This window comes from Cervus canadensis, chromosome 13 (assembly GCF_019320065.1).
Source record: "Cervus canadensis isolate Bull #8, Minnesota chromosome 13, ASM1932006v1, whole genome shotgun sequence".
NCBI lineage: Eukaryota > Metazoa > Chordata > Mammalia > Artiodactyla > Cervidae > Cervus > Cervus canadensis.
In genome coordinates this window covers 39,355,427-39,382,548 of record NC_057398.1, presented here as the reverse complement: position 1 = coordinate 39,382,548, position 27,122 = coordinate 39,355,427, and the positions used below count along the sequence as shown (strand labels likewise).

The window sequence follows — 27,122 nt, the reverse complement described above, 5'->3', positions numbered from 1 at the left end:
CTATGCAGTACTGTTCTTTACAGCATTGGACTTTGCTTCTATCACCAGTCACATCTACAACTGGGTGCTGTTTTCACTTCGGCTCCGATCTCTTCATTCTTTCTGGAGTTATTTCTCCACTTTTCTCCAGTAGCATATTGGGCACCTACCGTCTTGAGGAGTTCATCTTTCAGTGTCATATATTTTTGCCTTTTCATTCTGTTCATGGATTTCTCAAAGCAAGAATACTTAAGTGGTTTGCCATTCCCCTCTCCAGTGGATCATGTTTTGTCAGAACTCTCCACTGTGACCTATCTATCTTGGGTGGCCCTATACAGCATGGCTCAGTTTCATTGAGTTGGACAAGGCTGTGATCAGTTTGGTTGGTTTTCTGTGATTGTAGCTTTCATGCTGTCTGCCCTCTGATAAGAGGCTTATGGATGCTTCCCGATACTGCTATCTTGTAGCTCTGCTCTTTCTTGTGTAGCCATTCTCATGCCTCTAAAACAAATATTTTGGCCGACATATCAGCCCACCTCAGATGTTGGTCTGCACACAGAACAACTCCTTCTGATTCCCACATAATCCCTTGCTAGCTCAAGGAAGTAGTGTACACGTGCATTTCATTTCCCTCAGATATTTGCCTTTGTTCCTGATTTCTGGTCTTTGTGATGCTCCACTGAGCTGTCAGATAAGCTTCTAATAAATATGCTCTCACAGTTTCCTCAGGGAATTACTCTTTCATGAGCTCTCCCTGCACTGTCTCTCATAATCCTGTGTGTTTGTGAGAATTATTTCAGTGCGACTCCAACAGAGGAGGGCATGGTAGCCCACTCTAGTACTCTTGCCTGGAGAATCTCACAGACAAAGGAGCCTGGTGGACTACATAGTCCATAGGGTCACAAAGAGTCGGACATGACTGTAGTGACTTAGCATGCAAACATGCATGGTAGCCCTATTTTTACCTCCATACTGTTCTTCATAGTGACTGCACCGATTTACACTCTCATTAATGGTGTAAAAGGGTTCCCTTTTCTCCATACCCTCTCCAGCATTTATTGTTTGTAGACTTTGATGATGGCCATTCTGACTGATGTGAGGTGATACCTCATTGTAGATTTGACTTGCATCTCTGATAATTAGAGATGTTGAATGTCTTTTCATGTACCTCTTGTCCATCTGTATGTCTTCTTTGGAGAAATGTCCATTTAGGTCTTCTGCCAATTTTTTGATTGAGTTGTTTGTGTTTTTGATATTCAGCTGTATGAGCAGTCTGTAAATTATGGGCTGCCAGTTTGTAAATGCTGCTCTAGGTCTCAAAGTTCATGTCCACACTCACTAGTGGAACACACAAGACCCTCTTAGAGGCTCGGGCTACTCTGCCTGACTGTCTAGTTTCATTTCACACTCCTGCCAGCATTCATGTATTCAGCAAGTATTTATGATTCCTACTACATTCTAAGCATGTTCTAGATGCTGAGTGTATAGCAGAGAACAAAGTCCCTGCCATCAGTGGGCTTATGTTCTAGTTGAGGGAGACAGACAATACACAAGTGAAGGTAAAATATGGCAGATGGCGCCAAGTACCATAGGGGAAATCACAGCAGGGTGAGCTCCTGCCTGGCAGCTTGCAGAATGCGCCTTGCTTTCCTCTTCTGCTCTGTGTCTGCTGGGAATGACTCTCCCTTCCTTGGGGCTTAGCTGCTTGAGACCTAACGAGCATCACAACCTCTGAAATATTTTCTCTGACCCCTACCCTGCCCATGGAACATTGGTGACCCTCATCCTGGTTTCTGTGGCATCGGTCCCTGCTCTCACCACAAAGTTTAAGTATATAATTACTTTTCAGTATCTCTCACCAGATAGTGTGTAATCATTTGAGGGCTTCTGTATTTCCTGAGTATTTTATAAATATTTGACAATCAAAGGGACATCTTTGTGAAGGTCTTTAGTAAGGGAGTTGCTGGGTGGGAGGAGAATCTTCCTGCTCTCTTTTCTTCATGCCATTTCCCAGTAAGAAAAGCATTTTTTTCTGCTGTCAAAACAGAATGGTGCATGTGGTTACCTAGAAAACCAAGTTAAAGGACACACATTGTTTGTGTCCTTTGGTTTAGGGGCAGCTTCTTAATGAGTGTAAAATACTGTCTTTATTATCAGTGAGTCAAAGGCAGCAAAGCTGACTTTACCTGGTTGTGAAACAGATACTAGTATACCCATCATGTTTGCACATTCACATATTTGTACATTCATATTTGCATATTCATACACATATCCACACACATAAGATGAAGAATGTATGTCCTGTGCCAACAGGCTGGGACTTCACCATGTGTACTTACACTGTATGACTTAGGTAAACAGGATGTGTATTTGTGACTGACAAGCCTCAAACACTGAGGCGGCTCCTGGCACAGCTCCACCTCTGACCAGCGTGTCTGACTTGCTCTGCGCTGTGGTTGCATCTGGCTGCTGCCGCCTGAGTTTCCGTGGTTAAAGCCTCCTTTGTCTAAAATTCTGAGAACTCCAGTGCCGGTGCCTAGAGGCTGGCCCGGTTTTCTAGAAGACCCAGGGTTGGGGCTCCCTCTGCCCGTGTGCTGCCACCCCTGGAACAAGATGAGGGCTGATTTTCTGTTTCTTGAGCGGAGCACACACTTGTTCCACTGCACTCTGGAACACCTGAGATCTGGAGCCAGACCACAGAGGGCTGTGGGCAGGGCAGCCTCTGATGTGTCTCATCTCTGGAAACCCTGACTTTCAAGCTGTGTCAGAGCCACCCCAGAAGAAAGTGACCAGGCTTGAACCCCAGGTGATGGGAGGAGGAAAGAGTAGCCTTGGGCAACTGGGCAGCTGGCTGGGAAGCTTGTGCCCTGAAAGGGTGGTATTGGGGAAAGGCTCACCGATGGGCATTACTTGTGTGTGCCTTACCTTGGAAGAGGAGGGCTGGTCGTGGATGGGACAGTCGGAGTTGCAGCTGCCACTGACCTCACTGCGTGGGGAACAGGCAGAGCCAGGCTGGTAGGACTGCCCAGGGGTTCTGATCACACTGAGCAAGGGAGATTCGGGTCACAGATCATATCTGCAGTTTCTCTTCTCTTCAATTGTTTATTTGCTTCCTATGAGCTTTAAGTTGAATACACCCAAACTTTTTTTTTTTTTTTTAAATATCAAGTTAAATGAGTGAAGATAATTCTTCAAGTCCCATGTCAGAGTAAACCTCCTCAATGAAGTATTTCCTCTGCTCCCAGCTCTGTCCATTCCTCCACCCTCAGTCCAAGTAGGATTTAACCTCCTTTTTAATACAACACTAATTTGAAGGTGTCTAGAATGTTTATCACACTTGTAATGCAGTTACTGTTACATGAGGACTTCTCTGCTTCAACACAGCTTTTCTGACCATGGGGAACCTGAGCTGGAGGACTGGCTTGCTCCATCTGCCTCCCTGAGGTGGGTGGTGAGGGTGCCACACATAGGAGCTCAGTGATGAAGAGAGGAACCAAGGGGCTCCGAGACGTGCTCCTTTCCCTGGCCCACTGCTGGTAACTGACCACCAGCACTGGCCACATTCAGGGAAGGAGATGGCCAGGAGATCTTTTAAATACGTTTCAAATAAATGAGGTTGGTAGAACACATGTCATGACATGGCGTGTGTCATGTATCTTTTTTTTTTTTTACAGAAATGTATCTTTTTTTTTTTTTACAATTTGACATTGTTTAATTATTAGGAATATTCAATAGAATGAATGCTATATGTGATATGTAAGTATATACAAACACATTTGTACATACATGCACATTATTTATATATATATTTTTTTAATTAGTATTTTATGAAATCATAACTACTAATAGATGACATCATGACATCACTGTGCAGTCTTTTGACTGCCCCCAACTTTTATAGCCATTTTATAATCTGAGAGCTACAAACAAGATCCCCACTGGTGGTTTACTGTGTAAATTCCCTGAGGACAGGGTGTAGCTTGTGTTCCACTTTATGCCCACAGTGGTTTGTGGTGCCAGGTGCTCAGAGATATTGATGGAATGACTGATCGGCTCCGGGCTTTATGGTGGCACCTCAGTCTAATTTGTTTTTTCTTTCATTCAGATGCAGGGGGTGAGGTGGGGTGGGATGGGGCTGATGATCATCAGGAAATCAATCAGGAGGGGCAATGAGAATTCAAGCCATCTGCCCAAAAAGTAGGATTGCAATCAGTCCTGAAGGTCTAATGTTGTGCTTTTGTCAAAGGACTAGTGTCCACCCTGTTTGTTCTGGATAAACACAGGGAGGGACAGAAGTCATGGAAAAGGAAGGACCTTGAGATCAGGGATAGCTTTTATAAAAAAACAAACAAAAAAACCTTGAGGTTTGAGCAATGGAGAAAATGTGGCTGATGATGAACCCTGATTCAGACTTCTTTAGGTGCCTCTAAAATACAAATTATGTTCTGGGGACCTGGAAAGCATTGTGGGAGTTAGAGGAGCTGAAACCTCATCAAAAGCAGTTTCATGTTCTCACACTGAATTTCACTGGAAGGTTAGGTGGGTGGAGGTCTCTCTGTCAGCTCAGGATGAGCCCTGCTCTCCTGGTGAGCTCTGCTCTGGCACCCGGCAGCCCTAATTTTTTGGGTAGTGTTGACCTTTCTTCTTCTCACGGACTGCCAAGACTTAGGCCAGTTGCCCCAAACATTGTCACTGCCCTTTCATTAAAGCTCTTACTCTCTTTAAGCAGTCACAGAGATTTGCACTTTCTCTTGTTTACTTGCTTCATATGAACGTTCAGTTGAATGGACCCAAACTTTTTTTAAGACATCAAATTAAATCAGTGGAGATAATTCTTCAAGTCCTATCCCAGAGTTAACCTCCTCAAGGAAATATTTCCTCTGCTCCCAATCCTGTCCATTCCTCCACCCTCGTTGTTACGTGTTTATTAGGTCTCTTTTGGTTTTAAGTGACAGAAACCCAACTCAAATAGGCTTAGACTTAGAAACAAAGAAAATTTTATGGCCCTTGCAGTTTATAAAATTTAGGGATAGATCTCCAAGAGTAAGGCCCCCTAGATTCAGATACTCTGGTAATATCCTCAGGTACTTACCTTTGCCCCTCTTTCAGTTTTGCTCTTAGACACTGCCACATAGATGACTAGACAAGCAGGTCTAGGCCTCCTCTCTGTGTTACGGATAACCCCTGAAGAGCAAGAGTACTTCTTTCCTAATAGCTCCAGTGAGGTTCCAGAGCTGCTCAGTAATAGCCTAGCTTGGGGCAGTTGGCCAGCTCTGACCCAGTCACTAAGGCCACTAAAACTCATGGTTTACTGACCAAGTCTGAGTCCTGAGTCCATCCCTGGAGCAGGATGGCATCTGGGTGGAAGCAGCTACAACTGAACAACAGAGACAGGGTAGAAAATTTCTCAAAGAAAATTGGATTGTTGTTACCAAAAATGGGGTGATGATTACAGGGTAAATTACATTATAGTGAACAAGCACAGACACTCTGTAATGATTTCTGTATCCTTCCTACATGCAAGAGTGTTTCTATAGAAACATGTCTTTCCATCTAAGCTTTCCATCTAATTCCTTAAAATTGCACCTCCCATTCCTCAATACCCTCCTGGTTCCATTTAAGAGCTGGTATTTTTTTTTTTTTAAAGAAAGTTGGATATTTTCTTGTAGAGAGTGTTCATCAAGAGGGAAAATACCATTTCATTTTTTTTTTTCCAATCCAGTGAAATAATCAAGAAGCACAATCTCTGCTCCTCAGTGAGGACAAACAAAGTTTCTAAAACCATCTGGGAACAAAAGATCATCATAGATTTATCTGAATGGAACCAATATGTCATGTGGTTTGAGCCCCATCTCCAGGGTGATCAGGGTGTTTGGAGCCTGTAGTCAGATGTACCTGGCCTTGATGAATGCTGGGAGACTGGAGGTTTTGGCCCTGACTCTGCCATTCACAACCTGTGTGAGACTGAGTAATTCACTTCTTTCCTGGGCTTCAGTTTTCTCATCTATAAATGTTAAGTTTGGACATTTTCTCTCTAGGGTACTCCACTTTATTTCTGAAGTATTTGATTTTTGGTAGACACTCAAAATCCATAATGCTCTTAATTATGGAGTAATTCACTTCTTTTCTGGGTTTCAGTTCTCTTATCTCTAATGTTAGGTTTTGGATGTTTTATCTCTATAGTGTACTGCACTTTCTAAAGTATTTGATTTTGGGCTGACATTCAAGTCTATAAGACTCTGGGTTAAACCTCCTCCATATTTGTATATGGCAAAACTTAGGCACTGCAGGATTAAATTTTAAAAACATCTTCCTGCTTGATTCAAGAAGAGGAGTGTTAGTGACAATAATGCTCAACACTTCTTTCAGGACAAGAGATGTCACTAAGTCATGGACATCTTTAGATCCAATGTGGGCTAGACTTAGTTTCTGGGACATAGTCAACCAACTATCAATTGTCCACTGACCTTGTGACGTGAAACTACCCACAAGAATGAGCAGATGCCCCCTGCGTGCCTAAACATGGAGGATATGAGACAGGGAGGGAGAGAGACGTTTGTGCACAGGAAACAGGAAATTGTGTCTATTTCGTGTTTAATCATTCTGAGATATTTCATTAATGGAAATGAAATACTGCCAGCCATGATGCTCATTTCAGTTTGGAAAGGTCTTTTATCTCAGATTTCCAACTGGACAACTAAGAAGTTATACTGGATGATCACACTGTGTTGAAACCCAAGGCAGGTCCATGCCTGGTACAGACACATTGTAGATACAGAGTGAAAGAAAGAATGAACGGATGGCTGGATGCTAAGATGAATTTCAGTTCCAGCTCCATGACCTTGAGCATGGGGATCTCTCTTCAGGAGGGAAGACAGCACATAAGTCCAGGAAGATGTGAAAAAAAAATGGAGAACACAGAAAATACGTGTCTGTAAACTGGAGAAAGGGGCTGTGGGACAGGAGAAGAGATGTTTGAACTGAGAGGTCATAATGCTTAGCTTCTGCCCCTGAGACCCATGAAAGGAAGCGCTTCCTGCCGTCCTCTGACCACTTCCTCAGTGTCCCTCTCACCACAGTCCCCCGACTCTTCAACTCTGCGGAGTTGGAGTTGAAACAATTGATTGAAGGAGTGTTGGGGAAATGAAACTGCTTCAGTGGCCACCGTCACTGGGTCCTTGTCTGTGTCTTTATTCTCTGCCCAGCCCTCTCCAGGCCCTCCCTCTGTCCTGTGTGGTGATATGGGTTAACCTGAGCCCAGGGAGAGTGAGCAGGGCCATTGCAGGCTGTTAAACACACTCACATGTGCACACACACATACATCCTGACCTGTGTGTGAACCTGCATTCTGTGTCAGCTGTCAGAATGTAGGTTCACATGCTGCTTAGGGTGCAGATGTGAAAGCAGGCCTTGCCGTGCGGGAACAAGGGTGGTGCAGAGCTGCGAGATAAAGGAAACCCCAGCACCTTTGCCCTCCCAGCTGGAATCCCTACCTTCAGAGGGCTGGAGCCCGAGGAGTGCCAGACCCAGGGCTGAGGTCTCCCTTTCTGTACAGTCAAATCACCTTGATATGTGAGTGATGTGATATGTGAAGATGAAGTGCATTGTAGGATCGGGGTTCTCACAAGTTAGGTATCTGCAGAGAGGAAGCTGATTCAGTCAGTGGGTCAGTCACCCTCCTGGGGATGCATTTAGGTATCTCAGTGTACATGAAAACCAGTTCTGTTAGGGGCAGGACAGACCTGCTATGGACAGCAAGATGCAGAGGTTAACCTCTGTAATGGTGATGGGGGTGGGTTTCTGGAGCTGGCAATAAAAAGACAGGCAGGCTGGCCTCTGCAGTGGTGAAGCATGGAGCAGGAGATGCCAGGCAGGTGCCTTGATAGACTGATGGGGCATTTACCAGGGGACTGGGGCAGGGTGCCAGGGCATGGCCCTGGAAGGAGAATCTGGCAGGGCAACAGGCCTAGGGAAGACAATGGCGGGCAAAGCAGGCCCGAGTGTGAGAGGAAGGGGCACAAGGGATGCGGGAAGAAAACCCCATTCCTGGATGCAGTGTGTTATGGACACTGGACATGGACAGCCTGGGTTTGACCCCAGGCCCTGCCACTCTTTTGAAAAATGATTTAATCTTTCTGAGCTTTGGTCTCCTTATTGCCAGTGGGGCTATTTAACCTAACTGGGTTATTTTGAGGAACTGATATGAAAATCCACATGAAGGATCTGATTCAGTATCTGGGTACTCTGTGACACTCAGGATCCTATTCTTTTGGCTGCAATTTATTATTTTATTTTTTTTGAATAAGGACTTTCTCAGTTACCCATTGCTTCACAAAAGACATGAGAGCTAAATATTTTTATAGTGGCATACCAGATATACTCTTTTCTAAAAGTTACAGACATATTCCATTCGATTTTTAGGAAAGGTTAAGAGAATAGATGTTTTACTGGATGCTCACTGTGTATTTTCTCATTTAGTCATCAAATCACCATATGAAGTTTATTATCATCATTAACCCCATTTCACAGATTAGACAACAAAGGTACAAACATTAAGTAACTTATTCATCATAATGTAGTTTAGTTATAGGTACAGATTTAAGCCCTGGTGTGACACTCGGTGAGCATTGCTGGGGGCACCAGATGGTTGCTGGTTGATAAGAATAAGGGTATGAAGTCACAGTACAACCTGTAGCCCCAGCGCGACAGGAGTGCAGGTCTCCTGTGATTTCCTGTTCAGAAGTCGGTCTGGTCCCAGACCTCAGCCTGCAGTGTCACCACCTGTAACGTGCAGTAAGTTTTGGGTGAAGAGGGTAGATGGATTATGGAGCCATTAGGTCACCAGAGCTGGGAAGTGGGCTGCCCTCCCTGGCTCCTTGCTGCTTAAGGACTGATGCTCCGGCGTGCTGACTCAGCCCATGGCACATGGGAAGGACCAGATGGCGCCAGGCAGTAAGTGCTGTAACTGTGTTCTTCTGGGTCTTGGTTTTTGTCAGCTGCAGTTGATTTTCTGAGGATTTAGTTTCCTGTTTGGGCGGGAGAGGCATTAAATCCATTTTGGACTGATTTTCAAGAGCAGCAGCTTTCAGCATTTCAGTTTTAGTTTTCTGGATGACTTTGTGCTTATGGGCACGGGATATTGGGAATCTGATCATGCCCAGTGTCCACGCACTTCTCTGCCTCTCTTTGTCCTTCTTCTTGCCAGTCCCTCCAGTCTCTTCTCTTTCCCCAGTTTTCAGCCTCCCTTTCCTCACTAAATCTTTATCTTCTGGGTCATGGCTCTTTCACCTCCACCTCCCTCTGTCCACACCTTTTCCTATCTGTCTTTTGATCTTCTGACCAACTTCTCCCTCATCACAGAACTATGGTCTTTGGAGTAGAGGGGACCTCAGAACATCTAGTGCAGCCTGAGCCCCAGCTCTCTGCCAGCACATCATTATCCCAAGCTTAGGAATCTCCCGGACCTGGGAACTGACCCCAGCCCAGGGTGGCTTGTGCTGCGTTTGCAGCGCTGTGACTCTAAATACAGTGGGGCTCCACTGAGGAAAGAAGTTGTTCCCTCTGCCTCTGAGGAAGTGGAACCTTCTACTGTTTGGTTCTAGTTCTCCTCCACAGGTCTGTCTATACAAGAAATGCTCAGGGGATATTTATTGAACATTTCCTGTGTGCCAGCCTCTGGGCTAGAGACTACAGATTGCAAAGTTGACTTGAAAGTGTCCCAAAAGTTAAGATACTTGTGTTTAGGAAATAGGCTAGATTTCCAGTGACATGGTGTGTTAAGTGCTATAATAAACAAGCTGCAGGAACCTTGAAGGAGGAGGGATTCACTGTGCCTGGGAAGGCCTCACAGAGGAGCTGATGTCCGAGCTGACGTAGGGAAGAAGAGTTTACCAGGCAGGACTTGGGGACATGGGGCTCCATCAGGCAGCTTGACTAAGATAAAACGGACTGAGGTATTTAACTGGAAGGAGTGAAGAAATGGGCTGGACTGATAGATTCACTAGGAGATGAAAAAAAAATCACGTGTGACATGATGTAGGAACCACACACAGGTGGTGCAAAGAGTTCTGGGAGCAGAAACCCTGAGTAGAGGTGTGGGGGTCCAGCACTTCCTGTTGTGAGAGGACAGCCTTGCTGGGTTCCGGTTACCTCTTCCGTTGATAGAGGCGACTGCAGTACCGGGCTGTCTGTCCTGTGGTGGGGAGAGTAGGGGGTGGAGTCTGAGTATTCAGTCCAGGTCTCAGTCGTGGAGTACAGTGCATTTAGGGAGGTAAGGAGAGCTAAGCGGTTGCGAGTGTGGCTTCAGAGACAGGTAGACCTTGTAAAACAGGAGGCATGGAGAAGTGGGGACTAGGAGTTTAAAAGTGAGAACAAGAAACTTCCACATGGAATTCAGGTTCCCTAGAATGATAAATAGGGATTTTCATGGCATGTGTTTGGGGAGGGGGACTTATTTGTCAAAGGCATTCTAAAGGCATGTGAGAATCTGCAGGGGTGCGGGGACAGCGTTGAGAGGAAAAACCTAGAGTCACAGTGGAAGACCTGAATTCATGTCTAAGCTCAGCCTCTTCATAGGTTCTTTAGCCTCTCAAATCACTTGTAAAATGGAGATAAGATAATTTTTATCATGGAGGGCTGCTTGAGGGTAAAATAAGGTAATGTATAGAGTTCCTGCTTCCATGGTCGCTCAGACGGTGAAGAATCTGCCTGCAATGAGGGAGACGTGGGTTCGATCCCTGGGTCAGGAAGATCCCCTGGAGGAGGAAATGGCAACCCACTCCAGTATTCTTGCCTGAAGAATCCCCATGGACAGAGGAGCCTGTCCAGGGGGTTGCAGAGTTGGACACTGAGTGACTAAGCACAGCACAGCATAGAGTTCCTAGCTCAGCACCTAGCATATAGTACATGATAAGTACCTTGTTTCTTTCCTTCCCCTTTTCCTCCCCACCCATCCCAACTGAACACTGAGTAAGTGGTTGACCAGGAGGAACAGGAAAAACTGGATGGATTTGAGGTTGGGCTTCCCTGGTGGCTCAGAGGTTAAAGCGTCTGCCTGGAATGTGGGAGACCCTGGTTCAATCCCTGAGTTGGGAAGATCCCCTGGAGAAGGAAATGGCAACCCACTCCAGTACTCTTGCCTGGAGAATCCTATGGAGGGAGGAGCCTGGTAGGCTACAGTCCATGGGGTTGCAGAGTCGGACACGACTGAGCGACTTCACTTTCTTTCTTTTTTCTTTTCAGTGGTAAAGAGCTGACTGCTAGTGCGGGAGACATAAGACACGTGGGTTGATCCTTGGGTTGGGAAGATCCCCTGGAGGAGGAAATGGCAACCCACTTCAGTATTTTTGGCTGGAGAATTCCATGCACAAAGGAACATGGTGGACTACAGCCCATGGAGTCAGACATAACTGAAGCAACTTAGCATGAAAATGACCACAGGGACAGGACTTACCAAATTAGGAGCTCCTGAAGGAGTTGTGTATGACCATGGCTTTGTCTTTTCACCCTTCCGTGCAGCTTGCCTCCTGTTAGGTGCTCAAGACGTGTATGGATGGAACTGAACAGAAACAAATGCTTCCTGTGTTTCATTTCCAGATGTAGAAGGTGTGGTGGGGAAGCACCAGGAGATAGGGTGGGATTTCTTCCCAGTTCTTCCTCCATACTGGTTGTGGTTTGGGGAGAATCCTCTTACCTCTCTTGAGCTCAGGTCCAGATCTGTGAAGTTAAGGACTTGAGTCAGTCAGCTCTCCCCTATTCCAGCATTGAGATTCTAGGACTTTACTGTAAGGTTTCAGATTGGTCAGACATCGCTAGTTTGCAAAGAAAGCTCAGTGGAGAGCACCTCATTTATCAAATTGCAAACTGGTACAAAGCCTAGGGCTCTTCACTTACTGGGCTGTGGCTGTCCCACCATCGGTAATAGATAGCGAAACATATCCAGACTCAGAGGCAGTATGCTCAAATTTTCTTCTCATGAGACCCTGAGGTTAGAAGGCTCTTCCAGCTGCATAGCCCTGACTAACATCTGCTAGACGCTCAAAGGAAACAGTGGGTGACAAAAACAACGACTTTGACATTTAAGTCAGTCCTTAGTGCATGTGACCTTCCCACAAACCCACCATGACACCATGACAAATATGAAGAAGCATTTCAAACATCAATAAGGGTTCTTAAAAGAGCCCACAAGTCCTAGGTCTTTCCAGTCTTTTTTCACTTCCAGTTAATTATTGAGCTATAACTGGCATATAGCATTGTATATGTTTATGGCGTACAACATAATGATTTGGCATCACTATGAATACATCATGAAATAATTATATACATTTTGTATACATCATGAAATAATTATCACAAGTTTAATGAACATCCATCATCATTTATAGATGCAAAATTTAAGAAATAGAAAAAAAATGTTTCCTTATGTTGAGAACTCTTGGGATTTACTCTCTTAACAACTTTCATATATAACACAGTGAAAGTGAAAGTTGCTCAGTTGTGTCTGACTCTTTGCCACCCCATGGACTACAGCCTGCCAGGCTTCTCTGTCCATGGAATTCTCTAGGCAAGAATAATAATGTGGGAAGTTGTTCTCTTCTCCAGGGGATCTTCCTGACCCAGGACTCAACATATAACATACAGCAGTAATTATATTTATTATGTTGTATATTATATCCTTTATACTTATATTTGTCTTACAACTGGAAGTTTGTCCCTTTTGACTGCCTTCATCCAGTTTCTCCTCCCCCCAAAACCCTGCCTCTGGTAACACAAATCTCATCTCTTTTTCTGTGAGTTTGTTTGCTTTTAAAGTATAATTGAGCTACAATACTATGTTAGTTTCTATTATTCGATATGTCTATATATACTAAAATGGTCACCATGATAAGTCTAGGTACAGTATGTCAGCATACAATGATACTGCATGATTCTTGACTATAGTCTCCTCACTGTACACTTCATACGTGTGACTCATTTATTTTGCAGCTAGAATTTTGTACTTAATCTCCCTTACCAATTCCTCCTCACCTGCCCCAACCCTCCTCTTCTCTGGCAACCACCTGTTTTTGCTCTGTATATATGACTCTGTTTCTGTTTGTTCATTTGCTTTTTAAAAAAATTTATTTACCTGGGGGATAATTACAATATTGTGATGGTTTTTGCCATACATCAACATGAATCGACCATAGATATATGTGTCCCCTCCCTCTCGATCCCCGCTTCCGCCTCCCTCCCCACCCCACCCCTCAGGTTTGTCACAAAGCACAAGCTTTGGGTTCCCTTCACTATACATGAAACTCCCACTGGCTATCTGTTTTACATATTGTAATATACATGGTGGTGGTGGTGTAGTCACTAAGTCATGTCCGACTCTTGTGAGCCTATAGACTGTAGCCCCCTAGTCTCCTCTGTCCATGGGATTTTCCAGGCAATATGTTTCAATGCTATTCTCTCAAATTATCTCACCTTCTCCTTCCCCAACTATGTCCAAAAATCTGTTCTTTATGTCTTTGTCTCCTGCTTTGTTTTTTAGATTCCACATAATAGGTGAAGTCAGATAGCATTTTTCTATCTCTGTGTGTCTTATTTTACTTAATACCCTCTAGGTTCATCCATGTTGTCACAGATGGCAAGCTTTCATTCTTTTTTATGGCTGAGTAATTTTCCCTTATATATATCTTCTTTATCCACTCATCTGTTTCTGGGCACTTAAGTTACTTCTATATCCTGGCAGTTGTAAAAAAGGCTGCAGTGATCATAGAGGTTCTTATGTCTTTTGAATTAGTTGTTTCCTTTTCTTCAAATAAATACCCAGGAGTGGAGTTGCTGGATCATATGGTAGTTATTTTTAATTTTTAAAGGAATCTCCAAATTGATTTTCATAGGAGCTGCACCAGTTTACAATTCTTTCCACAGTGCATGGGTGGGAGTTCTCTTTTCTTCACGTCCTTCCAAGCACTTGTTGTTTGTCTTTTTGATAATAGCCTTTCTGACAAGTATGAGATAATTTCTCATTGAGGTTTTGACTTGCATTTCCCTGATGATTAGTGATATTAAGCATCTTCTCATGTGCCCGTTTGGAAAAATGTCTGTTCAGATCCTCTGCCCATTTTCAATTGGTTGGATTGTTTGTATTTTTGATGTTGAATTGTATAAGTTATATGTGTGTGTGTGTGTGTGTGTGTGTGTGTATGATATTAACCCCTTATTGGATATATTTTTTGCAAATATCTCTTTTTACTCACTCTCATTTAGTAGGTTGACTTTTCATTTTGTTGATAGTTTTCTCCATTATGCAAAAGCTTTTTAGTTTGATATAGCCCCATTTGTTTATTTTTGTTTTTGTTTCCATTGTCTGAGGGGACATTTACAAAGAAAAAAAATTCTACCATGACTGATGCCAAAGAGCTTATGGTTTTTTCCTAGAAGTTTTATGATTTCAGGTCTTAAGTCTTTAATCCATTTCAAATTTATTTTTGTGCTCTGAGAGAGGAATCTAGTTTGAGATTTTTACTTTAAGAGAGTAATCCAGTTTGATTCTTTTGCATGTAACTGTATAGTTTTCCCAACACCATTTATTGAAGAAGCTTTTTCTCCATCATATATTCTTGCCTCCTTTTTTCATAGATTAATTACCCATAAAAATGTGGGTTCATTTCTAAGATCTCTTTTTTCCCACTGAATTATGTGTCTGTTTTTGTGCCAGGACCATACCGTTTTGATTACTCTAACTTTGAGTGTAGTTTGAAATCAGGGAGCATACTTCTAGTTCTCCTTTTTTTCTTAAGATTGTTTTGACTATTTGGGATCTTCTGTGTTTCCATAAAAATTTTAGAATTATTTGTTCCAGTTCTGTGAAAAATGCCATTGATATTTTTCTGGGGATTGCATTGAGTCTGTAGATTACATTGGGTAGTATGCTCTTTTTAACCATATTAATTCTTCCAATTTATGAACATGGGCTATCTTTTCATCTGTTTGTGTTGCCTTCAATCTCTTTCAACAGTGTCTTACAGTTTTCTGAGTACCATTCTTTTGCCTCCTTAGTTAGACTTATTTTTATTCTTTTGCAGTGGTTGTAAATGGGATTGTTTTCTTAATTTTTCTTTTTGATAGTTTCTTGTTAGGAAATAGAAATATGATAGACATCTGTATGTTAATTTTATACCCTGCAACTTTACCGAATTCATTGATGAGTTCTAATATTTTTTTGTGTGATATCTTTAGGATTTTCTATGTATAGTATCATGTCATCTGTAAACAGTAACAGTTTTACTTCTTCCTCTCCCTTTTGGATTCCTTTCCTTTCTTTTTATTGTCTGAGTGCTGTGGCTAGGACTTACAATAGTATGTTGAATACAAGTGGTGAGAGTGGGCATCCTTGTCTTGTTCCTGATCTTAAATGAAATCTTCTCAGCTTTTCACTACTGAGGATAATTTTGGCTGTGGGCTGGTCATACATGGCCTTTATTATGTTCAGGTATATTCTCTCTATAGCTACTTTGTGAGAGTTTTTTTTTTTTTAAATCATAAATAGATGTTAAATCTCATCAAAAACTTTTTCTGCATTTATTGAGATTATCATACGATTTTTATTCTTTAATATGTTAATGTGGTATATCACATTGATTGGTTTGTGGATACTAAACCATCCTTGCATCCCTGATATTAATCCCACTTGATCATGGTATAAGATCCTTTTAATGTATTGTTGAATTTGGTTTGTTAGTATTTTGTTGAGGATTTTGGCATCATGTTCATCAGTGATACTGGCCTGTGATTTTCTTTTTTGTGTGATATCTTTGGCTAGTTTTGGTATTAGGATGATTCTGGCCCCTCATAGAATGAGTTAAGAAGCATTCCTTCCTCTCCAAGTTCTTGGAATAGTTTGAGAAGAATAGGCATTAACTCTTCTCTAAATATTTGGTAAATTTAACCTGTGAAGCCATCTCATCCAGTTTTCTTTTTTTTAATTCCTAATTCAGTTTTATTACTGGTAGTTGATCTATTCATATTTTCTATTTCTTCCGGTTCTATCTTGGGAGATTGTCCATTTTTTTGGTGTTCAATTGTTTCTGGTAATCTCTTATAATCCTTTGCATTTCTGTGGTATTGCCTGTAACTTCTCCTCCCTGCCCCCCTGGTTTTATTCATTTGGGCCCTCTTCTGGATGTCTGGATAAAGGTTTGTAAATTTTGTTTACCTTTTCAAAGAACCAACTCTTAGTTTAATTAGTCTTTCTATTGTTTTTTCAGTGTCTATTTCATTTATTTCTGCTCTGATCTTTATTATTTTTTCCGACATTTTCAGTCTTAATAGATATTGTCCTATCCTGTCTCTTACTGGCCTATAGGCAGTGGGCCCTCAGCCCTATATACTTGGGAGCACTGCTCACAAAGCAGCCTTGTTTCGTAATCCCTCTTACACTGTGTCCTTTTTGGATTAGAATTTTGACTCAATGCCAACAGGCTGTGTGACTTCAGGCAAGTCCCTTAATCTATTTAAGTGTCAATTTCTTCATCTATATTCATATAATCAGCATACGTTTATTGAGTGCCTCTAATACCAGGCACTATTCTTGGCTTGGAATGTTTTTTCATTTGTCTTTGAAAAATTAAAGCAATTGGTCACTGATAAGATTTAGGGAACCAGTGTGTGACCTCCCACATTGTTCCCAGTTGTACACTATGTATCGCTGTGTTGACATGCAGAGACTGAGAGGAAAATATGGTCAGTAAGCCGAGCCATACCTCACCTACCATGTCAAGGTCAGCCACCAGGGTTCTAACTGCAGGAGAACATGATGAATCTCCTGAGAGAAATAATAATACAATGAAATGGTATTAAAACCTTTGAGCAAGAGAGATGATGGCGTCTCTCCCTGACTTCTTAGGACATACTTTGGGTAGAAATGAGGTCATCTGGAGGCAGGAAAGACCAATGAGTGCTTGGGATCCAGTTGGATTATTAATGGTAACAGGTGCCTTTGGTAGTAAGTCTGTTTTATTTCAAATGTCTTTTGGCTTGTCTCAGGTTTAAAAGCCAAAAGCTGATGGGAAATTTAGAAAGTGAAACATAATTTGAGTATTCTGTAAAATCACTTTGTGAGGAGCCTATAAAGAATTTCAACATTTATTTTGAGTGCATATTAGTTGCCAGACACTGTGCTGGACTGGGTATACAGTTGAATGTGATGTGATTTTATATCTATACCTATCAAATAGTGATAAGTACCAGAAGAGGGGGAAAAAAATCCCAGAGAGAGAATACTAACTGGAATTATCTCCTTTAGATGAAGTGACAAGTGAAGACCTCTTTGAGAAAGTGATATGTAGTTTAGGATCGAAGGGTTCTAGCACCTGGTCAAATAAAAGTGGGGCAGAGGTGGGGCAAAGAGCTTTCCAGGCAGCATCTTAGGCATAGATCCTGAGGTAATGAAGAATTTGCCCCATTTGATGAACTGAAAGGCCAGTGTGGCCTGTGTGTGGTGAGAGAGGAAGGGAGTAGAAAGGGTTAAGCTGGAGAGCTGGGAAGAGCCCAGATAATGCAGGGTCTTGGAAGTCATGATAAAGTGCTCAGATTTTACTCTAAAGGCAACGGGCAGCCACTGAAGTGTTACTTTTAAGAAGCAGATTTACATGATCAGATTTACACTTGCATCAGTGACAACTCAAGAAGTGACATGACCCACCTCAGTGGAAGGTGAAGAAATACAATGTTGTCATGATTCCATAATAAGTCAATGAGAGGCTGATAGCATGTGTAGGGTGTTATCAGCCTGTGGAGCACATAACATCACTGAATGAGGCTGCAATAGAATCTTAATTCCCACTAAATAGTCCTGTTCATGACCTGGGACCCTCTTGGAATTATTAATTCAGCCAACATATGTTGAGTTTTTACCCAGTGATGTTGAACAAAACAGACGCAGTGTACTACATATAATTTGTTAATACTCAGTACTACCCCTGCCTCTTTATCCTCTTTCCTGTTCCCAGGAGCATAAAGCTGATAAATGAAAATTCCTCCACTCCATTGCAAGTGAGATTCCAACTGGATTCCATCAATGAGAAGAAATTGCATGAGATTTGGAAAGTAATGGAGGAGAAGCCACTGGTTGTCATGGTAGTTACTGAAGAGTGTTTGTGGACAGCAGTGGTTTGGGGTTTTCCTACAGATTTCTGCTATTCTCCTAAGAATCACCAGTATCAGTGTTGGATGCTGAAACTACTGGTTGTAGCATAAGTTTGAACTTCAAAGTTTCCTGAAGTTGTCCTTACGGACCTTTGCTTGCCCAATCTTTAATTCCTGTATTAATCCTTTCCCCACTTTGCATACTTGGAGTGGCTTCTGTTTTTCTGTCCAGACTCCAATTAATACACAAAAGACAGGGAAAAAATGAGAATAGTCTTGACATCCAATAATACTGTTGTATGGAGTGGCAGGGATGAAGGATAATTTTGGCCCCATTGCTGCTGTCATCCACAGTCTCCAGATTTTCGCCATTCAAGTTGCTGTGACCTGGAGAAACAAGAGTTATGCTTGATAGCTTATCCTCCAGTTCAGTCTTTTATACTAGAAAAGAACATCAAAGTTACCTTTATCTTAGAGACAAGAGATCAAATTGAAGCACAAAGAAAGTTGTGGTCATCCATCTCCTGAAGTGAGTTAAAAAGCCTTCAATATTTTACAGATTTTCCTGAGCCGATCAGATTGTGAAGTGGGAGTAGAAAAGGGCCACCTATAAAAAGAATAGAAAGAGCACACTCTTTGCAGATCAAATAGACTTAAATGTGACTGAAGCCTGGCTCAACCTCTTGTCAGGGTTTACTTTTCTTCTCTGAATCTAATTATTCATTTATAAAGATAATATACTCATTTTCATAGACTTATTCTGCATATTAATGATGGTGATGATAAATAATAATTACTGCTAACAGTTGTAAAACATGTACTATATTCCAGACACTCTCCTAAGTGCCTCATGTGAATCAACTCATTTAATTAACCCTCACAATAACACTAGAGGCAATGGATGTAAAGAATATAGCAGGGCTGACAAGATGACTTATGAGCATGGGTTTCTGATTCTGACCCTTGAAACAACTCCAAGAAACAGGCAGTGTCTTGATTGGCCTGAGAAACTGACATCAACCTGAGAAGCTCTTGAGGGGAGAAGAAGGGGTGGCTGGATCTCAGCGTACATGTGTGTGTACGTTTGCAGCAGCCCAGGGGAGAAGAGGGTCAGATGCCACACGGAGATGGGCCAGGCCAGAGCTTTACGATTCTGTGTGTTTTCTTTACTATCTTGCTTGGTTATCATTTTGAGGCAGATAAACAGCAGTGGATGCCCGAAAGCACTGGGGGAAATATCAATATAGTGCTGGAATCTGGCTGAGATGGGGAGGAGGAGTCAACAGCAGGTATAGATAAATGACTCCAGCTGAGGAAGAAAATCTCTGAAAAAAAAGAGCAATGTCAGGCAGACCCTCAGTAGATTTTCCTTGGCAAGGTAGGTGACAAACAGGGGATGACTTACCTCAGATTATATTGCCAGAGGCACTTCCTCCCAAGGAGGGACCCACTGCCAACTCTCTAAGCTCACTAGGAGGGGCATGAATTTCTCCTGGATTCCTGGGCTTTAGCCACCTTCACCTCTCCCTCCCTCTAGCCCCCACACACATGCTTCACATTATGCTCTATGAGAACTGAAACTTGCAGGAAAGTGTAAGCTCGCAAGGAAAAATGATCAGACATATGAGGAACACAGTGCTCTAAAAGAAAGACAACACCAAACAAGTTATACCAGGCAAAGAAAATTAACAGACCATAGAAAATAAGTTGAAAATAAGCATGAGAAATACCTTCCAAAAATATGAAGGTAAAATACAACATTAATCAAGGAAAACAAAGAACTGGTGGAAAATATTGGATTTGAAAAAATGTAATAGTTGTAATAAAAATCTTAATGAATTTGTTAAATTTTAGAAAAGATATAGCTGAAGAATGTATTGGATGTATTACTGAGCTGGAAGATATCTGAAAACTTCAAAGCATCAAGAAAGTAGATAAAAATTTTGAAAGAAATCTTAGTTGCAAATTTTGGGGGGAACAACTGTCAGATTTTGAAATGTATATCCAGCTAAACTACCATTTAAATACTAGTACAAAGGAACTGTAAGGATCCATCACAACCCAGAATTAAAATTCTGGGCAGTACGAACATGATGAAGGTGATGGTTGGGGAATGGGACTATAGTTTGCTCTCTCTCCTGTGAATTTACCTTATATGGACTACTTCAGTGGACTTACTTGCCCTCTAGCTTCTGATTGAATTTGCCTAATGGGAAGCCCCAGCAGAAGAGAAGGACCTATCCTGTAGTAGAATAGGATATTTATTCTCTAGGTCCACCTTGGACTGGCTGCAATTCTTGACTCAAAGTCACAATTCCTGTTTAGGCTGTCTCTTTGTACACATCTGTCCTTCTTAGGTACCAATAACTTATCTTTCTTCTTAACTAGTGGTCATAACAACCCTGTTCCTTCTAGTGCTAGAACAGTATTCCATTTTCTTTTTCATTTCCCTACACCTTACTTATATGGTTGTCCCTTTTGCTAAGCCCTTCTCAAGCTATCCTAATTTCTGTTCCATCTGTTTACTGATGACATTCTGATGATATAATGGGAAACTTTATTGATAGAGTTATATATTAAAAACAAAAATCTTTGAAAAATATCATACTTATTGTGAGAAACTTTAGAACAGTCTCTCTCTCTGTGGTTAGGGACAAGATATAGATACCCATAATCACAATTACTGTTTTATATAGTTCTTGAGGTTTGGGACAATTCAAAAAGAAAAGTAAAAGAATGAGGCATAGGATTAGAAAGGGAGATTAGAATTTCTCGTTGTATCCACTAATAATGTTATGTATATAGGAAAGAAAACCCCAGGAGTCAATAGGCACACTACCAGAAATAAAGAGAGTTCCATAAGTTTACAAGAGTCTAAATTATTACAGAATGAAGAGCATTTATTTAAATCAGAGTCATTTATGACTACAGATGATTATGAACAAAGCTAGTGGAAGTGATGGAATTCCAGCTGAGTTATTTCAAATCCTAAAAGATGATGCTGTGAAAGTGCTGCACTCAATATGCCAGCAAATTTGGAAAACTCAGCAGTGGCCACAGGACTGGAAAAGGTCAGTTTTCATTCCAATCCCAAAGAAAGGCAATGCCAAAGAATGTTCAAACTACCACACAATTGCATTCATCTCACACACTAGCAAAGTAATGCTCAAAATTCTCCAAGCCAGGCTTCAACAGTTCATGAACTGTGAACTTCCAGTTGTTCAAGTTGGATTTAGAAAAGGCAGAGGAACCAGAGATCAAATTGCCAATATCCGTGGGATCATCAAAAAAGCAAGAGAGTTCCAGAAAACATCTACTTCTGCTTTATTGACTATGCCAAAGCCTTTAACTGTGTGGATTATAACAAACTGGGGAAAATTCTTAAAGAGGTGGGAATACCAGATGACCAGACCTGCCTCCTGAGAAATCTGTATGCAGCAAGAAGCAACAGTTAGAACTGAACATGGAACAATAGATTGGTTCCAAATTGGGAAAAGAGTACATCAAGGCTGTATATTGTCACCCTGCTTATTTAATTTATATGCAGAGTACATCAAACAAAATGCTGGGCTGGGTGAAGCACAAGCTGGAATCAAGATTGCTGGAAGAAATATCAATAACCTCAGATATGCAGATGACATGATCCTTATGGCAGAAAGCAAAGAAAAACTAAAGAGCCTCTGATGAAAGTGAAAGAGTAGAGGGGGAAAGTTGGCTTAAAACTCAGCATTCAGAAAACTAAGATCATGGCATCCGGTCCCATCACTTCATGGCAAATAGATGGGGAAACAATGGGAACAGTGGCTGACTTCATTTTCTTGGACTCCCAAATCACTCCAGATGGTGACTACAGCCATGAAATTAAAAGATGCTTGCTCCTTGGAAGAAAAGCTATGTCCAAACTAGACAGCATATTAAAAAGCAGAGACATTACTTTGCCAACAAAGGTCTGTCTAGTCAAAGCTATGGTTTTTTCAGTAGTCATGTATGGATGTGAGAGTTGGACTATAAAGAAAGCTGAGCACTGAAGAATTGATGCTTTTGAACTGTGGTGTTGGAGAAGACTCTTGAGAGTCCCTTGGACTGCAAGGAGATCCAACCAGTCCATCCTAAAGGAAATGAGTTCTGGATATTCATTGGAAAGACTGATGCTAAAGATGAAATTCCAATACTTTGGCCCCCTGATGTGAAGAACTGACTCGCTGGAAAAGACCCTGAAGCTGGAAAAGACTGAAGGCAGGAGGAGAAGGGGGCAACAGAGGATGAGATGGTTGGATGGCATCACCGACTCAATGGACATGAGTTTGAGTAAGCTCCAGGAGTTGGTCATGGACAGGGAATTCTGGCGTGCTGCAATCCATGGGGTCACAAAGAGTTGGACACAACTGAGCAACTGAACTGACTGACTGACTGGATTCTAGCCCATCAGGCTCGTTTGTCCTTGGGGATTCTCCAGGCAAGAATAATGGGGTGGGTTGCCATGTCCTCCTTGAGGGGATCTTCCCAACCCAGGGATCAAACCCAGGTCTCCCGCATTGTAGACAGATTCTTTATTGTCTGAGCCACCAGGGAAGCCCCTGAAGGGGATTAGTGCCCTAATGAGAGGCAGAGGAAATCTTGCTTCCTCTCTCTTTCCACCCTATGAGGATACAATGAGAAGTCAGCCATCTGCAGTGCAGAAGACAGTCTTTTAATGACTTAATCTTGGAAGTGCTATCCCAACATGTCTGCTTTATTCTATTACAAGTGGGTCAACAAGTCCAGTCCGCACTTAAGGGGAAGGAATTATGAAAAAGTGTGAATACCAGGAGGTGGAGGATCATTGGGGTTATGTAGAGGTTGCTTACCACAGAATCTAAAAATACCCCAGAAAATGACAACGTTTATTATCACAACAAAATTATAAAATATCAAGCAATTAATCTAAGAAAGAATGATAAGACCATCCTGGAGAAAAATTTTAAAAGTCATAAAGGACAGATGAAAAGCTGTTGATAGGGCAAAAACATTATAAAGAAAATACTTCACCTAAATTAGTACAATTACAATAAAGAGTCCAGTAGAACATTTTAAGACCATGGTAGTTTTTCTTTTCCTAATAGATATAGGAGAGAATAAATATACTCAAGTTAATTTTGAAAAAGAGAAAATTTTGCCATACTAGCCTCGACATTTTATAAAGCTATAATTGTGAAAACTGAGGGACCCTCGTACTGGAATAGAGAAATAAATAAATGAAACAAAGATAAGAGTCCAGAAAAAGACCCAACTATATGTACAAACTTCAAATATGATAAATATACCACTGTAATTCACTTGGAGAAAAGATGGATTATGTTAAGAAAACCAATTCACATGTAGAGAAAAACAAAGATGAACTCATGCACATCTCTTTAAATCTCTGTGACTGGCAGTCCTACCTGCTGAGAGAAATCACCAACTCTGAATCTTTCTGCCCCATCCATCCTCAAGGAACCCTGGTTCCAGAATCAGAGATGCAGGTAGGAAGGGAAAGGTGAGAAGGAAAGAAACTCTTCAATTTGGATGAGCTGCGAGCTTGCTGACTTTTTGATTTATTTATTCAGTGCCTCTTCCAAGAGCAAATACACATTTTTTTCCCTTTAGCGATCACAGAGGTACCATCTATTTGTAAAAGATTATTTTTGCTAATTCATAAGGTTCTGGTAGAACCCCAAACTATGATGGGCCCCTGTCATTGTTTATCAGGGTGTTTATTTTGCTAGGAACGTTACCAACCTGTGATGCTTGGAGTAGCATTATCAAAGAGCGACACCCAGATTTAAGACTGCTCCCTTTGTCTATTTCAGTTCAGAGTTCTCTCTAGGGTTGGAGGGCATTGAGCACGTTGGGGGTAGATATTAGGATTCTGACTGTAGCTAGCACAGAATAAATCAAGAAAAGAAGCAGGACAGAGGAAAATGTGAAACTACAGCATAATTCTTATTGAATAAGTCTAGAATTTTCTCTGGGAGTTTGAGATAGAAAAGCACCATGGTCTTAGCCTGAAATAGAGGAATCCATCGGTGCACCTGTTCACTGGTAGCATCTCTCAGGATACTGGACGTCAGACATTGACTTGTACTTTTTGCTGCAATCTCTCCTCTCCTTCCTGTCTTTTGTTCTTAGTGAAAGAAGGTAAATTACATTAAGTCTACAGCCAAATTGTCTGTGAGAAGATACATTTTATTTTCCCACAAACACAACAAGAACAGTAACATTTGTTGAGTGTTTACTTTTATGTTGAGGACTATTTTAAGTGTATCAAATGCTGTGGCTCATTTAATTCTCATATTGCTCATTCTTTTTTTTTTTTTTTACCTTACTAAAAAAATTTATTTCTCCATACAATTACAGCTTTAAAGTGAATTAATCTTTGTGTATGGTGGTGGTGGTGGGGGTTCAGTCGCAAGTCATGTCTGACTCTTATGATCACATGGACTGGAGCCCTGCCAGGCTCCTCTGTCCATGGATTCTCCAGGCAAGAATACTGGAGTGGGTTGCCATTTCCTTCTCCGCTCATTCTTATACATGAGAAAACTGTGGCACAGAGGAGGGAAAGTGACCTGTCCAATTCACATAACTAATAAGTGGAAAAGCTGCAATTTGAACCCAGGAAGTCTCACAACAGAAGCACACAACCCTAACCATTTTACTAACCTCCCCTTCCAGGATATAGGGGATTTTTTCCATTTATTTGAATCTTTGCCATTCTCAGGAAAACTTTTATAGTTTAAAAATATGATTCTATACAACTGCTATTAAGAATTACTTCAGAATACTTTAAGGGTTGTGTTTTGGTTGTACATAAGGTGGAATTCTTAAAATTATGTTTTCTGATTATTAATTATAAACTTACTATTTTTTTTGGCTATGAAGAAATCCATATGTGAATTTAAAAGCATGTTAACTCTGCCCACCTGTAAGAGTGAGAACATTGTGCCATGTTAGGGAAACTAAAATGGAGGAAGTCTTGTTTAGGCTTCAGAAACAGGAGAACAGGTTTCTGACCAGCTTCTCACCTGCCTGCCCAGATTCCATGCCTGTCTGCATGCACAGCAAGTAAGGCAGCACTTTAGATAAGAAAGGGAGCAGGTCATGGAGTTGTTGAGCCCCTGAGGGTCAACAAAACCCACCCCGGGGCCCAACAATCCTAAAATGCACAAGGTAAAATGAGCATTTAAAAGTTCACTTCAGTTCAGTTGCACAGTCGTGTCTGACTCTGCAACCCCATGGACTGCAGCATACCAGTCCTCCCTGCCCAGCACCAACTCTCGGAGTTTACTCAAACTCATATCCAGTTAATCAGTGATGCCATCCAACTGTCTCTTCCTCTGTCGTCCCCTTCTCCTCCTGCCTTCAATCTTTCCCAGCATCAAGGTCTTTTCAAATGAGTCAGTTCTTTGCATCAGGTGGCCGAAGTATTGGAGTTTCAGCTTCAGCATCAGTCCTTCCAATGAATACTCTGGACTGATTTCCTTTAGGATGGACTGGTTTGATCTCCTTGGTGTCCAAAGGACTCTCAGGAGTCTTCTCCAGTACCACAGTTCAAATGTTACAAAAAACCATAGCTACATTTTTAGGTGCAAATTGATGATGGTATCAGTTTGCAACCTCGGATTATAAGTGGGAGTCCTTGAAACTGCAATTTGGAGTCTCACCCATGAGATGGACACACTGCCCAGGACCCTTTCCCCATTGGGACTCCAGATTGCTGTTAATGACAGACTTCCAAGCACTGTTCAAGTCTGGATATAGGTCAGCCCAGTTTGGTGATGTATATGCTATTATTTTTCTGTATTGTTTCTATCTCTCTTCTTTTAATTATTATATATTGAAATTAAGTCAAATGATCTCTTTTGTTGTTTTGTTGTTTTTTTCCGACTTATTTTTATTAGTTGGAGGCTAATTACTTTACAATATTGTAGTGGTTTTTGAATACATTGACGTGAATCAGCCATGGATTTACATGTGTCTCCCATCCTGACCCCCCTCCCACCTCTCTCCCCATCCCATCCCTCTGGGTCTTCCCAGTGCACCAGCCCTGAGCACTTTTCTGCATCCAACCTGTGCTGGTGATCTGTTTCACACTTGATAATATACATGTTTCAATGTTATTCTCTCAGATCATCCCACCCTTACCTTCTCCCACAGAGTCCAGAGGTCTATTCTATACATCTGTGTCTCTTTTTCTGTCCTGCATATAGGGTTATTGTTACCATCTTTTTAAATTCCATATATATGCATCAGTATACTGTATTGGTCTTTATCTTTCTGGCTTACTTTACTCTGTATAATGGGCTCCAGTTTCATCCATCTCATTAGAACTGATTCAAATGTATTCTTTTAATGGCTGAGTAGTATTCCATTGTGTATATATACCATAGTTTTCCTGTCCATTCGTCTGCTGATGGGCATCTAGGTTGCTTCCATGTCCTGGCTATTATAAACAGTGCTGCGATGAACATTGGGGTACATGTGTCTCTTTCAGATCTGGTTTCCTCGGTGTGTATGCCCATGAGTGGGATTGCCATTTCATATGGCAGTTCTATTTCCAGTTTTTTAAGGAATCTCCACACTGTTCTCCATAGTGGCTGTATTAGTTTGCATTCCCACCAACAGTGTAAGAGGGTTCCCTTTTCTCCACACCCTCTCCAGCATTTATTGCTTGTAGCTTTTGGATACCAGCCATTTTGACTGGCGTGTAGTGGTACCTCACTGAGGTTTTGATTTGCATTTCTCTGATAATGAGTGATGTTGAGCATCTTTTCATATGTTTGTTAGCCATCTGTATTTCTTCTTTGGAGAAATGTCTGTTTAGTTCTTTGGCCCATTTTTTGATTGTGTCATTTATTTTTCTGGAATTGAGCTGCAGGAGTTGCTTGTATATTTTTGAGATTAATCCTTTGTCTGTTGCTTTGTTTGCTCTTATTTTCTCCCATTCTGAAGGCTGTCTTTTCACCTTGCTTATAGTTTCCTTTGTTGTGCAAAAG

The 27,122-nt window shown here is 41.6% G+C and overlaps 1 protein-coding gene across 4 annotated transcripts in view; it reads left to right on the top strand.

Annotated features, from left to right (window-relative positions):
* FASLG (Fas ligand) overlaps positions 1-27,122 on the top strand; it is a 63,139-nt gene that overhangs the window by 18,928 nt on the left and 17,089 nt on the right. For 2 of the 4 annotated variants that reach the window (XM_043485991.1, XM_043485992.1), the window contains exon 3: positions 17,976-18,102. The exons of 1 other annotated variant lie outside the window; for it this stretch is intronic. The gene's annotated coding sequence lies outside the window, so the exon portion shown is untranslated. Of the gene's footprint in view, positions 1-8,636; positions 8,932-17,975; positions 18,103-27,122 lie in introns of those variants that run through there. One more of the 4 variants, XM_043485990.1, reaches the window with a different exon arrangement.